Source organism: Macaca thibetana, chromosome X (assembly GCF_024542745.1).
Source record: "Macaca thibetana thibetana isolate TM-01 chromosome X, ASM2454274v1, whole genome shotgun sequence".
NCBI lineage: Eukaryota > Metazoa > Chordata > Mammalia > Primates > Cercopithecidae > Macaca > Macaca thibetana.
This window is the reverse complement of record NC_065598.1, coordinates 81,762,118-81,775,438: the sequence shown is the minus strand read 5'-3', so window position 1 is coordinate 81,775,438 and position 13,321 is coordinate 81,762,118.

Genomic DNA, 13,321 nt, shown 5'->3' with positions numbered 1-13,321 from the left:
TGGACAAAAAAACAAGACCTATTTGTCTATTGTCATCAAGAGACTCATCTCACAATTTATAGCACCCATAAGGTTAAACTAAAGAGATGGGAAAAGATCTATCATGCAAACCAAAAACAAAAAAAGAGCAAGAGTTTCCACTCTTATGTAAGATGAAGTACAAATGCAGCCAACATTTGGTCACCTAGATTCATAAAACAAGTACTTCTACACCTACAAAACACTCAGACAATCAAGAGGGTAAAGCAATAATAATGGGGGCTTCAACACTCCACTGATAGGGTAGAACAGATTGTTGAGACAGAAAACTACCAAAAATTTCTGGACAAAACTATGACACTTGACCAATTGGACATAATAGACATCTACAGAATACACCACCCATCAACCACAGAATATACATTCTTCTCATATGCACACAGAACATACTCCAAGATCAACCACATGCTCAGACATAAAGGAAGTCCAAACAATTTTTAAAAAATGTTAAATCATACCAACCATATTCTCAGTCCGCAGTGGAATAAAAATAGAATTCAGTTCTAAAAATACCTCTCAAAACCCCACAATTACATAGAAATTAAACAACTTGCTGCTGAATGACTTTTGAGTAAACAACAAAACTAAGGCAGAAATTTAAAAATCTTTAAAATAAACGAAAACATACCAAAATCTCTGAAAGTCAGCAAAGGCATGTTAAGACAAAAGTTTATAGTGCAAAAGCCTACCTAAAGAAGTTGGATAAGTCTCAGATTAACCGTTAACCATCTAACATCCCACCTAGAGGAACAACGACAAACAAAAACCTGATTTCAAAGCTAGCAGAAAATGTTAGAAAGATTTTAAGTAAACAGCCTAATATGACAACAAAAAGAAATAGAGAACCAAGACAAAACAAACACCAAAGCTAGCAGAACACAATACATAACCAAAATCAGAGCTGAACTGAAGGAGACAGAGACACACACACAAAAACTATTCAAAAATTGAACAAATCCAGGAGCTGGCATTTTAAGAAAATTAATAAAATAGATAGACAGGCTAATAAAAAAGAGAGAAGATTCAAATAAGCACAATCAGAAATGATAAAACTGGTATTACCACTGACACAAAAAACAATCATCAGAGAATATTATAAACACTTCTATGCACATAAACTAGAAAATCTACAAGATATTGATAAACCTGGACGAATACACCCTTCCAAGACTGAACCAGGAAAAAATTGAATCCCTGATCAGACCAGTTCTGAAATTTATGCGATGATAAATAGCTTACCAATGAACAAGAGCCCAGGATGAGACAGAGTCACAGCTGAATTCTACCATATGTAGAGAGAAGAGACGGTACCATTCCTACTGAAACTATCTCAAAAAATTGAAAAGCAGGGACTCCTCCCTAACCTGGCTGAGATACAACAGAAAAGGAAATCTCCAAGCCAATATCATTGATGAACATTGATGCAAAAATTCTCAACAAAATACTGGCAAATTGAATCCAACCACACATCAAAAAGCTTATCCACCATGATAAAGTAGGCTTCATTCCTGAGATGCAAGGTTCGTTCAACATATACAAATCAATAAATGTGATTCATCACATAAAACAGAACTAAAGACAAAAACCACGTGATTATCTCAATAGATGCAGAAAAGGCTTTCTAAAAAGTTCAGCATTCCTTTATGTTAAAAATTCCCAATAAACTAGGTATTGAAAAAGCATACCTCAAAATAATAAGACTCATGTATGACAAACCCACAGCCTACATTATACTGAATGGTCAGAAGCTGGAAGCATTCCCTTTGAAAACTGGCACAAGACAAGAATGCCCTCGCTCACCATTCCTATTCAACACAGTATTGGAAGTTATCATCAGGGCAATCAGGCATGAGAAAGAAATAAAAGGCATCCAAATAGAAAGAGGAATTCAACTATCCCTATTTGTAGACAACATGATTCTATATCTAGAAAACCCCATCACCTGAGCCCAAAATCTTCTTAAGCTAATAAGCAACTTCAGTAAAGTCTCAGGATACAAAATCAATGTGCATAAATTGCTAGCATTCCTATACACCAACAACAGCCAAGCTGAGCACAAAATTAGGAACGAACTCCCATTCACAACTGACACAGAAATAATAAAATACTTAGGAATACAGCTAACAAGGAAGGTGAAAGATCTCTACAAGGGGAACTACAAATCGCTGCTCAAAGAAATCAGAGATGACGCAAACAAGTGGAAAAACATTCCATGCTCATGGATATGAAGAATCAATATCATGAAAATGATCATACTGCCCAAATTAATTTATAGATTCAATGCTATTTCTATTAAACTGCCGTTGACATTCTTCGCAGAACTAGAAAAAAAAAACTATTTTAAAATTCACATGAAACTAAAAGCCCAAATATCCAAGGCGATCATAAGTAAAAAGAACAAAGCTGGAGGCATCAATCTACCTGATTTCAAACTATACTATAGGGCCACAGTAACCAAAACAACACGATACTGGTACAAGAACAGACACATAGACCAATGGAGCAGGATAGAGAAACCAAAAATATTACCGTGCACCTTCAAGGATCTGATCTTCAACAAACGTGACAAAAACAAGCAATGGGGAAAAGATTCCCTATTCAATAAATGGTGCTGGAATAACTGACTAGCCATGTGCAGAAGGTTGAACCTGGACCCCTTCCTTACACTATATACAAAAATTAACTCAAAATGTATTAATGACTTAAATATAAATCCCAAACTATAAAAATTCTGAAAACATTCTAGGCAATACCATTCAGGACGCAGGCACAGACAATTATTTCATGATGAAGATGCCAAAAGCAAATGCAACAAAAGCAAACAATGAAAAATGGAATATAACTAAAGCTAACAAGCTTCTACACAGCAAAAGAATCTCTCAACAGAGTAAACAGACAACCTACAGAATGGGTAAAAACTTTTTCAAACTATGCATCTGAGAGAGGTCTAATATCCATTATCGATAAGGGACTTAACCACATTTACAAGAAAAAAACAAACTACCCCTTTAAAAAGTGGGCAAATGACATGAACGGACACTTCTCAAAAGAAGACATATATGAGGCAAACAAGCATATGAAAAAATGCACAACATCACTTATCATTACAGAAATGCAAGTCAAAACCAGAATAAGGTACTATCTCAAACAAGTCAGAATGACTATTATTAAAAAGTCCAAAAATAACAGCTACCTGTGAGGTTGTGGAGAAAAAGGAACACTTATACACTGTTGGTGGGAGTGTAAATTAGTACAGCCCTTGTAAAATATAGGGTGGTGATTCCTCAAAGACCTTAGAGGCAGAAATACCATTCAACCCAGCAATCCAATTACTGGGTATAGATCCAAAGGAATATAAGTTGTTCTATTAAAAAAACACGTGCTTGCATATGCTCATTGCAACACTAGTCACAATAACAAAGACATGGAATCAACCTAAATATCCACCAGTAATAGACTGGATAAAGAAATTGTGGGATATATACACCATGGGATAGTATGCAGATACAAAAAAAGAATGAAATCACGTCCTTTTCAGGGACATGGATGAAGCTGGAGGCCATTATCTTTCACAAACTACCGCAGCAACAGAAAACCAAATACCGCATGTTCTCACTTACAAGTGGGAGCTAAATGATGAGAACACATAGAGGACAACAACACACAGTGGGTCCTATCAGAGGGTGGAACGTAGGAGGAGAGAGAGGATCAGGAAAAAATAAGTAATGGGTACTAGTCATAATACCTGGGTGATGAAATAATCTGTACAAAAAAAAAATCATGACACATGTCTGCCTACATAACAAACCTGCACATGTAACCCTGACACCTAAATTTAGAAGATAAAAAAAGAAAGAAAAGAACAAACCAACCATATATAATAAGGACAGAAAAAAACAATAAATGCTAATATGGTGAAAGCCTACAGGCATCTGAAGAGAAAAAATGAAAGCAACCTAACTGGGAAAAAAAAAAAAGAAGAAATTTAGTATCTCTTCACTGAAGATCTCATTCTATGCCTAGAACGCCCTAATGGCTGCACCAGAAGACTCCTGGAACTAATGAAACAGATAAATGACCTGTGTAAAGTTTTGGAACACAAAATCAATGTACACAAATCAGTAGTGTTTTTGTACACCAACAACATTCAAACCGAGACTGAAATCGATAACAATGAAAGCAATCCCATTTACAGTAGCCACAAAAAAAAAAAAAAAAAAAAAAAACCCTAGGAATACATCTAACCAAGGAATTGAAAGGACTGTACAAGCTGAACCAAAGAAAACTGCTGAAGAAAATTATAGATGGACCAAATAGAAAAGCATTCCATGATCATGTATATGAAGAATCAATATTATTAAAATAACAACATTGCCCAAAGCAATCTACAGATTTAATGCTATTTTTATCAAACCACCAACAACATTTTCACAGAATCAGAAAAACCTTGGCTATAATTCATGTGGAACCAAAAAAGAGCCTGAAAAGCCAAAGCAATTCCCAGCAAAAAGAACAAAGCCAGAGGCACCACATTATATGACTTCAAACTACACTATAAGGCCATAGTAACCAACTCAGCATGATCCTGCTATAAAAACAGACACGTAGACCAATGAAACAGAATAGAGAACCCAGAAATAAAGCTGAACACCTATAGCCACATGATTGGAGACAAAGTTGGGAAAAAGTAAGCCATGGGGAAAGGACTCTCTATTTAATAAATGGTGCTGGGATAGATAGCTAGTCATATGCAGAAGAATAAAACTGGATCCTTATCTTTCACCATGTACAAAAATTAACTCAATATGGATTAATTATTTAAATGTAAGACCTCAAACTATAACAATTCTAGATGAAAATCTAGGAGACACCATTCTGGACATTGGCCTTGGGAAAGAATTTATAACTAAGTACTCAAAAGCAATTGCAAGAAAAACAAAAATTGGCAAGTGAGACCTAATTAAACTAAAGAGTTTCTCACAGCAAAAGAAACAATCAACAGAATAAACAGAAAACCTACATAATGGGAGAAAACATTTTTAAACTACGCATCTGACAAAGGTCTAATATCCAGAATCTATAAGGAACTTAAACAAGTCAACAATCAAAAAACCCCAATAACCTCATTAAAAATGGGCAAAAGATGAATAGACATTTCTCTGAAGAAGGTATACAAGTGGCCAAAAACCACATGAAAACAATACTTTAACATTACTAATCATCAGAGAAATGCAAATCAAAGCCACAGTGAAATACCATCTCACACCTGTCAGAATGGCTACTATTAAATAGTAAAAGAAAAAGACAAAAAAAAAAAAAAAAAAAAAAAAGATGTTGATGGGAATGCAAAGATAATGGAATGCTTATGCACTGTCGGTTGGAAGGTGAATTAGTTCAGCCAGTCTGGAAAGCAGTTTAGAAATTTCTCAAAGAACTTATAGTAGAACTACCATTTGACCCAACAATCCCATTACTACATATATGCCCAAAAGAAAAGAAATCATTCTACCAAAAAGACACATAAACTTGTGTGTTCATTGCAGCACTATTCACAATAGCAAATACATGGAATTAACCTAGGGGCCCATCAACACTGGATTGAGTAAAGAAAATGTGGTACATATCACCATGGAATACTATGCAGCCATAAAAAGAACAAAACCATGTCCTTTGCAGCAATATGGATGCACCTGAAGGCCATTATCCTAAGCTAATTAACAGGGGAAAAGAAATCTAAATACCACACGTTCCCACTTATAAGTGGGAGCTAAATGTTAGTTACTCATGGACATAATGATGGCAACAATAGACACTAGGAATTAATAGAGGGGGAAATAAAGAGGGGGGCAAGGGTAAAAAAATTAACTGTTGGGTCTGTGCTCACTCTCTGGGTGATGGAATCATTAGTATCCCAAACCTCAGCATTACACAATATACCAATGTAGCAACCTTCACATGTATCCTCTGAATCTAAAATACAACTGGAATTATTTTTAGAAATACTGCAAAGAAAAAAATGTTGGATGTCATTATGAACTCTGTGCACGCTTGCTCACATATAATAACTTTAGAGCCTTCCTCTGAAAATGTAAATCATCTCACTGTTAATTTAACCACACACTATTGACTTCTTAGAAGTGTTTACAACAAAGTTTACAGGGTGTATTTTGTATCACTATTTCTTTTAAAATGCCATAGAGCCATTGCCTAGTAAATCTCACAGTGGTGACCTATGTTAATTTGTCACATCAGTGCCTGTTGTTTTTATACAAGTTTTAGTTGCATGGTTCTGTCTTAAAACTAGTCTTATGCAATGAAACACTGCATTTTTAAATCTAATTTTCAATTCCCTTTGAATTCAGACCTTCCTTATACTGCCATCTCCTGGAAATGTCTGGTCTTGAACAACCTCTCTATTTAGTCATGTCTGGCTAGTTAGGGGCTTCCGGTTAGTGATGAGTTTCAAGGTGTAAGTTTTGCCCTCCCCAGTGTCTTTTCTTACAGACTACACTCTGAGTAATCACTTGTCAAAAAGCATGCAGATTTTCTACAGTTCCTCATGACTTCATCTTTGGGCAGTGGGATCAACCGAGCCATTGTGAAAGAAAATAGCCAGTATTTACCTTTTTGTTTTCTATAGTCATTTCAAGACTGGTTATAACCAGGTTATAACCTGGTTGTAAGGCTAAGTGAAGTCTACATAATTTTATGTACTGTCAAACGTAATGCAGCTAAAATCTGATAAATAATTTTCTTAGAGGATCACAGGGGGAAAACTCAATGAAAATGGGAAAACAAATATTCATCTCATTAGGCTTGGTTTTAGATGATAGCCCCTAGCAGTGTGGCAAAGTAGAAGAATATCAAGTCCAGGAGTCCAGAGACGGTTTTTAAGTCTTATGTTAACTGTGTAGCCCTGTACAAGCCAATTCTTCTCTCTGGGCCTCAGCTTCCACATATGTAAAATAAGAGAGCAGAACTAGGTGATCTGTAAGTTCACTACAGGCTCTCACATTCTGTAGCTTTTTGAAAGGTAAAGATGACATTGTGATTAATCATATCCGGTGAAAGTAGGTTGTTTTATCAAAATGGTATTGCTGAGCCTTACTGAGATGAGCAAAGTTACACATAAAGGTTTGCCCATGACTGCTGCTGAAAGACAATATATCCATAATAACGAGTCGGTGTATGAAACTTGACTGTGGTTGTGTTTTATGTCAAATACAAGTTTTCTGATTCTCTTTCAGTGTTTCTACCCTTTAGTTGTATTCTAGTATTAGAAGCTCTAGTCATGCTATGTGAACACAGGTCAGCTTTACACATTAGTAGCCAACAAGGAAGCAGGATTTGGGGGTAACATATCCAAGAGACCTGTGGTTTGAAACATTGTTAAATCCTGATAAAACATGCTTGCTAACATATACATGAAGTCTTTTTCAGTAAATCAAACTTAACTTGAGATCATTTATAATTACTCTAGTAGAGCAGGTTTTTAAAGGAATTGGGACATTGGACTACGAGATACAAGAGCCAGCAGGAAGACAAGGGAGGTCCAAGGTACCTCGGCCATTGAGGAAAAAAAAAAAAAAAATGACCACAGTCAGATGTAGAGGTTTGGAGAAGTAAAAATTGTGCATACAATTATTATTTCATGAAGCTTGAGTGTTAAGTGAAAGAGAAACAAGAGTATCAGGAACGGTAGAGATGGCCCCAGTTTTTAAAGTCATCAGGCCCTAAGATCTTTTATTGGTTGATTGATTGATTGATTGATTGATTGAGACGAGTCTCGTTCTGTCGCCCAGGCTGGAGTGCAGTGGAGCGATCTCGGCTCACTGCCAGCTCCGCCTCCGGAGTTCAGGCCATTCTCCCGCCTCAGCCTCCAGAGTAGCTGGGACTACAGGCACTCGCCTCCATGTCTGGCTAACTTTTTGTATTTTTAGTAGAGGTGGGGTTTCACCGTGTTAGCCAGGATGGTCTCGATTTCCTGACCTCGTGATCTGCTAGCCTCGGCCTCCCAAAGTGCTGGGATTACAGGCGTGAGCCACCGCACTCGGCTATCAGGCCCTAAGATCTTTACAGTCATCCAACCCCACAATGTAACCTGGGCAGGAGACCGATAAATCCGTGTAAGACTACGTAGCTGAGATTCAATCACCAGAGGTCATCACTGAGAAGACATGTGCTGGATGTTAACAGGTTACTTTGTGTCCAAGCTAGCCAGATCTGCAGCTGAGTACATCCGCTAGGAAGTGCAGCCACTGCCTTTGGACACTGCACTGCATTCAAAGAATTGAATATAATCCATGGGGACTTTTGATGACTCTATGTACAAATTAGGTATTTCTAATTCAAAAATCTGAAATCTGAAATGCTGCAAAATCTGGAATTTTTGGAGCACCAACATGATGCTCAAAGGAAATGCTCATTGGAACATTTTGGATTTCAGATATTTGGATTAGTAATGCTCAACCAGTGTAACAGAAATTATTCCAATATCCAAAAAAAAAATTGAAATTCTAAACATTTCTGGTCACAAGCATTTTGGATAAGAGATACTCAACCTCTATTAATAGTTTCCTAGAGCAGCTATAACAAAGTACCACAAACTGGGTAGCTTAAAACAACAAAACTATTCTATTACAATTCTGGAGGGTAAATGTTCAAAATCAAAGGGACTACAGGGATATGCTCCCTTTGAGACTCCAGATAGCACTCCTTTTTGCCTCTTCCTATCTTCTGGTGATAGGATCAATCATCTGTGTTTCTTGACTTGCAGCTGCATCACTCCATTCTCTGTCTGTCATCACATGACATTCTCCATATGTACCTTTCTCTGCGTCTTCTCTTCTAATAACGACACCAATCATACTGTGTTAAGGGCCTGGCATACTCCAGTATTACCTCATCTTAACTAATTACATTTGCAATCACCTTATTTTCCAAAAAGATCACACTCTGAGTTACTGGGGGTTAGGATTTCAAGATATCTTTTTGGGGGACACAATTCAATCCCTAACACCCTACATCAAACAAGATACTTTCCAATAGGAGACTATTTGCAGAAAAAGATTGGCTTCTTCATCTACTGGACTCTCAGTGTTTTGGGAACATATTGTGGATCTAGATTTGATGCCTGACTTATAAGCTTGGCCTCATCAACGCACCCATTTTCCCCACATACCTGTATACAGAACTCTCCATTAAGGATGGTTGATGCCTTTGTACAAAAGGCAAACTTCATCCCCTACACTGACTCCTGGTCTTCATCAGCCACCACCATCCTACTTCTTGATACATTGCCACCATTTGTATTCTAGTTTTGGAGGATATGATATAAGTTCCTAAATTCCAAGTACACATAAAGTCCACTGATCACCTACAGACCTATGATCAGACTGTATACTTGAGAAATACTCCCTATGTGCCATCTCCTGCTGAAAACACTCCTGTTGTCTATTTAATCTAACCGCAGAAAAATTCATGGCTAAGACTTGCCTGTATTTCTCCACCCAGATGACCTCCTACTGCAATAACTATGGATTTCATTCCCACTACTTCCTCCATATTCCTGACCATATTTCCACCCAAGCAGCTAGTCAGTACTTAAGAAAGCTGTAGCTATTCAGCAGTCTAGAAGAAAGTCTTGGATACCATTACAGGTTATTTTAAGGCTTTTATGACATAATGGATATAAAACACCTAGTACCTTACTTTGCACACATGGTAGAAATTAAACAAATCATCATTTTTAAGCTATTATTGTTTCTCTACTTTCATATTAAAAAAACTCCCTCTGAAGATCATGTTATCTAATTATACTACCTCTAATCTCTCCTCATTACTGTCTTACTTAGACTTCCAGGGCAATTTCAACATTCACTGAGGACATTAGTACTTGGGATCATCAAATCTCTCTCCACATCTTTTCTTGACATCATCCAGCACAAACTCAATATTTATGTAATTATTCCAATTAACAATTTAGCTTTAACAGTACCCTTGATCACCTCAACACCAAAGATCTTCATTTTCAAAGTCTTATATTTATATTACTGTGCCTTAAATCTTGAAAATTCATCTCTGGAAATTTAAGCTCCAGTACTCCATGTTCAGACTATGGTTTTTTTTTTTTTTTTTTTTTTTTTTTTTTTTTTTTTTTTGAGACGGAGTCTTGCCCTGTCGCCCAGGCTGGAGTGCAGTGGCCGAATCTCAGCTCACTGCAAGCTCCGCCTCCCGGGTTTATGCCATTCTCCTGCCTCAGCCTCCCAAGTAGCTGGGACTACAGGCGCCCGCCACCTCGCCCGGCTAGTTTTTTGTATTTTTTAGTAGAGACGGGGTTTCACCATGTGAGCCAGGATGGTCTCGATCTCCTGACCTCGTGATCCGCCAGTCTCGGCCTCCCAAAGTGCTGGGATTACAGGTTTGAGCCACCGCGCCCGGCACAGACTATGATTTTTTATTCTTTGAGTCATCTCATTCATTTATTACCACCTCATCTAAGCTTCTACTGGGACCCCCTTTCCCTGGATGTTGGTCACTATTGATCAGCTCACTTACACATTCACTTCCTTCTCTATCTGGTCTAAATCCAATAATCTATTATTTATTCATTAAACAAATATTTTAAGTGTGACTACTATCTATATGGTAAGCACTGTTTGTACATAACAGTGAAGGTAAAAATCCACACCTTCATAGAGCTTGCATTCTTATGAAAAGAACCAAACAATTGTAACAGAAACAAATGACAATGTATCAGGAAATGCTAAGTGCTGTGGAGAAAACCAAGCAGAGACAGAGGTATATGGAGTGCCGGTACTGGGTGAATGTGTCTTAAAAGAGATTTTTGATAAGGTGACATTTAAGGATGACTTAAAGGAAGTAAGAGAGTAGTGATTTAAAATTTCTGATATATATTAGTCTTTAGAGTACGGATGAATAAATTGGAATTCCTGGGGATTCTCAGAAATTCAAAAAATCCTAAGATAGTATTTTTCATAACACTTTTCTTGTGTGTGTTTTTAATTAAGAATTATGGATTTAATTATGAATTACCATAATAATGTATAATAAATCATTTTTCTCTGATACTAAACATTTCAGAGCCTTTCTGCAAAATAAAAATCAATGTAATTGTAATATGTGAGTTATTATTATTATTATGAACCAATATATTGTGAAAAGTTTATATATTTCAAATAGATAATTGGTAATATTAAAAGAAGGAACCATTAACACGAAAAATGTCAAATAAAAATTATTTAAAAACTTGAAAGATGATGACACAAATATTTAGTACTTTAAAGATAGCATTTTTTAAAATAAATTACAAACATAGATTACATTAACTACTCTATCTTGATTTTTGTTTTACGACAAATATTCTAGAAATAGAAAAGTGTCATGCTTTGATATTGGTCAAATTTTTAAGAGTGCATCTAAAAAGATCTTCAAGTAGGCATTAGATACATGTTGATTCATATAAACTCATTTCCTTTTTCAATGACCAATGTATTTTGTCTGTTTGCCTGATTTTGGTTTTGCCGTTGAGATCAACATTATTCTTGCTATTTCAGATTTTAGTTAAGTTTCTTCTCCCTGTATCTCTTCTGCTGAAGTATTTACCAAAACACCTATACTCTATGGCAAATACCCCAATACTGGAAAATGCCAGTGAAGATTATTGGGTAATAGTTGAATGGCATGGCATTCAGGTCCACCTAGCAAGGTTAACAGCACCACACAGAATCACATGTTGAAATTGCCAGTTATAAACTTAAGTTGCTTGTAAGACTAGTTATTTATTGGAATTCCACCAATAGGATATGTACACGTTTAAACTTATTAATATTTATTTCATTTGCTGGAATGACTAACCATTTGCTGTAGACAGGGCCACAGACACAATTATGACAATAGCCATAAGCAAGACCGACCGATTAGATTGTGGCTTTTTTTTTTTCTTATGTGCTCTTGTCCTGTACTGGGAAATGTCAGCATTAACTTTCAACTCCAAATATCAGCATTTGTTGCTTTTGCCTTGATATCAGTGTGTTTCTCCCTACCAGTTATGTCTCTATATTTCAGTAAGCTTTAATTGTCACAGGGGAATTAACTATTTTCTCACCCTTCTCAACTTCTTGACTAATTTTTCTCAGCATTAAGAATTTTGAAAAAACATAAAAATATCCTGAGACATCAAGAGAAGGAATTGCTATATAGAAACACTATGAGGGAGCAATCCATGAGCTTGTCTGTGGGAAGAGTGTTCCAGCCAGAGGGAAGAGAAAGTTTAAAGGTACTGAAATAGGGACATTTTAGCTGGAGTGTAGTAAGTAAGAAGGAGAATAGTAGGAGAGGGTATTAGAGACAAAATATATGTGACAGAAAGCTAGAGACTTGAGCATAAAAAGAATGTATGAGGGAGAAAGGAAGGGAGGGAGACAGAGAATATAAATTTAGGTAGTGGGAAAAAGTAGTCAAGAACTATAAATAGGTTTTGGTCTGGAACAGGAATAAGAGCATTGCCATTAACTGAGATGCAAAAGACTGTTGATGGAGCAAGAATTTGAGGGAAGGTAAAAGTGTTAAGAGCCTCTGGAGCTGTTTTAGAACACGTTAATTTAAAAATACATAGTTTGGATGTTTGTCCCCTCCAAATCTTTTATTTTATTTTTATTTTATTTTATTTTATTTTATTTTTATTATTATACTTTAAGTTCTAGGGTACATGTGCACAACATGCAGGTTTGTTACATATGTATACATGTGCCATGTTGGTGTGCTGCACCCAATAACTCGTTGTTTACATTAGGTATATCTCCTGATGCTTTCCCTCCCCCCGCCCCCTCCCCACAATAGGACCCAGTATGTGATGTTCCCCTTCCTGTGTCCAAGTGATCTCATTGTTCAGTTCCCACCTGTGAGTGAGAACATGCGGTATTTGGTTTTCTGTTCTTGTGATAGTTTGCAGAGAATGATGGTTTCCAGCTACATTCATGTCCCTACAAAGGACACGAACTCATCCTTTTTTATGACTGCACAGTATTCCATGGTGTATATGTGTCACATTTTCTTAATCCAGTCTGTCACTATGGACATTTGGGTTGATTCCAAGTCTTTGCTATTGTGAATAGTGCCGCAATGAACATACGTGTGCATGTGTCTTTATAGCAGCATGACTTATAATCCTTTGGCTATATCCCCAGTAATGGGATGGCTGGGTCATATGGTACTTCTAGTTCTAGATCCTTGAGAAGTCGCCACACTATTTTCCACAATG